Source organism: Microtus ochrogaster, chromosome 1 (genome assembly GCF_000317375.1).
Source record: "Microtus ochrogaster isolate Prairie Vole_2 chromosome 1, MicOch1.0, whole genome shotgun sequence".
NCBI lineage: Eukaryota > Metazoa > Chordata > Mammalia > Rodentia > Cricetidae > Microtus > Microtus ochrogaster.
In genome coordinates, this window is record NC_022009.1 from 125,393,181 (window position 1) to 125,396,856 (window position 3,676).

Genomic DNA, 3,676 nt, shown 5'->3' on the forward strand with positions numbered 1-3,676 from the left:
GAGAGAGAGAGAGAGAGAGAGAGAGAGAGAGAGAGAGAGAGAGAGAAACAGATGAACAGAGAAAGAAAAAGAAAAAGATGGAAGGTGGACAAGGCCTTCCTTAAAAGAGAACATAGTGAGTGAAGAGCAGGTGTCTTAGTGGCTGCAGCTGAGGACACATTCTGTCAGGACCCCAAGGGCAGGCCAGTGCAGATGCCTGAATGCTAACAACAGAGAACCACTGTTCTAGGCACTATAGGTGTCATAGGGAGGTCATTACATAGCAGTTACCTCCTCTTTTAGGTCCCAGGAGAAAGGCCACAGCATCTAAAATGATGCTTTGTCTTGAAAACTAAGCAAGACAAAGATTTTCTTTTCTAAACTCCACACTCTTCATCTTGACATCTGTGAGGGTCACTCAACTCTGAAAGATTATGAAATGTCAAACTGGACCCCATAAATTATGATAACATTGCTTGAAATTGCACGAGTTCCACTGTGGTAAAAGATAATAAAGTTATTTTAATAAATCTGTAAAAACTTTTAAAAATCATGGGCTCTGCATCACTGTAAAATATTCTTCAGAGGTACTATACCCATGGTTGACAGCAACCATAGAAAAGAAAACAACTTTACAGAATGAATGCAAATAAATATTAGACTAAAATGTGACTGCTGTTAGCTGGAGTGACATTTTATATAATCTTACTTCTGTTTGCCTTCTGAAATACGGAGTCTTCGGTCCTATTCTTAACACCATATCTTTTCATTTTTACTATATGTGTAGAGGAGTGAAAGTACCTTTTATAGCAAAGCTGATCTAAATGTTTGAACAACATCAATTTGAAATCACTGTTGGGCCATTATCCAAACTTATTGTTGAATTAGACTCTAGAGTCAGGTTCCAAGGAGACCCGAAGAATGTCTGCATTGCTCTTTCCCTTCCTAATTAGTATTCATGAATTGCCGAGAACTTCCCCCTCTCTCCCTTCTCTCTGCATTTATCTCAGCAGTTGTATCATTTGATTGCTGCTTGGTTTTAATCCAATACAGCACCTCCTCATAGAGCGCGATGTTGCCTCTCGGTAGCCATACATTAAACTGTGGTGGGCCTAAAGGCTCAGCCACCAACATTTCAGCCCTTAATGCTCTTTGTAGCTCATTTATTCTTGATTCGACATCAGCCTAAATAGAGATACAGTTCAGATATGCACAGGTAGTGACACCAATTATCTGATAGGTTGTCTAAGATAAGCTGTTCTGTTCTCCCCTGTAACACCATCCAGTGGCGTGTGATGGATCTTTCCCCTCAGTGATCAAGGTTTCTAGTGAGAAAGGTCTCATCAAAGTTCATGTGTCCTAGTGTGTGTGTGCGTGTGCACCTGCACACATGTGCATGTTGTTGATGTTATGGACAGAGATCAATGTTGAGTCTCTTCTCAGTGACTCTCCACCTTAACTTCTGAGGCATGGTCTCTCACTGGAACTGTATACGCAGAGATGCCTCCTCAGTGCTGGGTTATAGGTGCACAACACAGCACCTCACTGTTCATATGGGGGCTCGGGTTCCAAACTCAGATCTTCAAGTTTGGGCAGACAGCGCTTTACCAACTGAGCCATCTCCCCAGACTTCCTTGTTGAGTAGTTCTTGTTGAGTGGAAGAATACATTTATTCTTCACCACCCTCTGGCTTCAAAACAAGAGAACCATCTGACATACAAAAATATCTGTGTTGAAACTGAATAGCCACTGGTTATCATTTTGCACTATTTTTTGAATGAGGGTTGTGCTTAGAGAGGTGTGTGTGTGTGTGTGTGTGTGTGTGTGTGTGTGTGTGCACATGCATGCACGTATACACTCTAGCCTTGAGGGCTAGAATTCTCAATTCCAAATCACAAAATGGAGAGCTCTTTTAGTGTCTTGCAGGGCTCTGATCACATGCAAACCACATCTTGCAGAAACATGGAATTTAATGTTTTCTAGCTCTTAGTACCTACAACTCAAGATTACCTTCCTTTAAGCAAGTGATGAGTCAAGGGGATACATGCAGGTAGAGCTTTTGCTGTTACGTAATTCCTATTTCTTCCCAAGGCTTAGTCATGTTTTTAGAACAGCAAGCTCTTCCTTGAAATCAGATAGAAGACCACAAAAAGACTATATAGTTCCTAGGCCAGGCCTAATAACGATGTGCTGGCCTCATCTTCCCCAGCTGGCATTCCATCTCCACCAAGGCCCTGAGTCGGGTGTTCCATTTCCTTGCATTGGAAATGAAGAAAGGGTTATAGATTTCTTTGCCCCAAAGCAATCTTCTAGAGAAAGCAATTGTTCCCTTCACATCAGTATTTTATCAGAAGCAAGACTTTAATGGAAAAATAAAAGGAAATGAATCCTGTTCTCCCAACTGCTCAGCAGGCATGTTTTCCCCCAATGGCATGTCTCTGGATCTTAAAATGTGGAGTTTTCTAAGAAGAAACTTGGTGTTTAAAGAACGTTCTTTCAAAAACACGACCTATCTTTGGTTCCATGTGTTTCCTACATGCAAATAATCTTGTCAATTTTTGTCACATGCCCATCATCTTAAATGAATTTTTTTGTTGTTTTCCTTTGTTATAGGAAATTTGTATTGACCTTACTAGCAAACCTTTCTATCCATGTGACTGAAATTTTGATACGGGGCTTCTTTCCATAGTCAAAAATCAAATAGAAAATAGCAGCCAGCAGAGAGAGCAAGCTTTTCTTGTGTTAAGCAACACCGTGACAACAGTCCACACCCCACTGTTAGCCTCCAAGGGGTATTCTATGTATTCATCTGCTAAGCATTTTTTAAAGCATTGTCTTTGTTTCTACAGGACAAAAGTAGCTAGAGGAAAGATTAGTTCACCCAATCTTAAGATTTGCAGATACATTCAACTAGATTTCAAGATACATCACCACGATAGCAGACACTATCTTTTAGTTTTGCTTGAAATTATAATGTTGCAATTAAAACTGTTTGCTTCATCTCAAAAAGCAGAAACTGGGTGTCGCTTGTATTACTCCCCTCACATGGTAACACATGGTGCTGAAGACGTTGCAAATCTTAGCACACAAATAAATGCCTTCTCCATATCACTTCCTCCACGGCACACTAGTAAGATGGTAGAAAATGGGAAGGGCCACAATTAAACACAGACTTGATTTGGGGGAATATTTTTACATTCACAAATCAATGCCTTTATACAGATACATAAAGATGTTGAGTCAAATAGAGAGGGGAATCAGGCCATTCAAGATGCGGGAAAGGACTAACCCAAACTAAGCACGTTATTAAGACAAGCTCCCTAACAAGTCTCCTTTAACAACCGGAAATTAGCTCTGACTCAAACATCTTTTTAAAAACACATTCTAAATCTGCTTGCATTGTGTGAATAATGTGGAAGAGAGGGGAGCTGAGACCCTGCCTTGATAAAAACGCTGCTAGAAACTGCCTGGCTACCTCCTGAGTGCCTGAAAATGAAAGTCTCTGTGTCTTCCAAATGACAGCCACCTTGTTGTGGACCCAAAATAGCTCTCTCAGCCAGAGAGCTGCCTGTCAGTGAGCGTTCTGACAGATACATACTTGGCATTCAGAAAGAAGGCGAGAAATGGTCTCAGAAAAGAAGGTTCGGTAGAACTGTCCCTCCTGAGGAGCAAGGGATGTTTGGAAAACAATACCCCT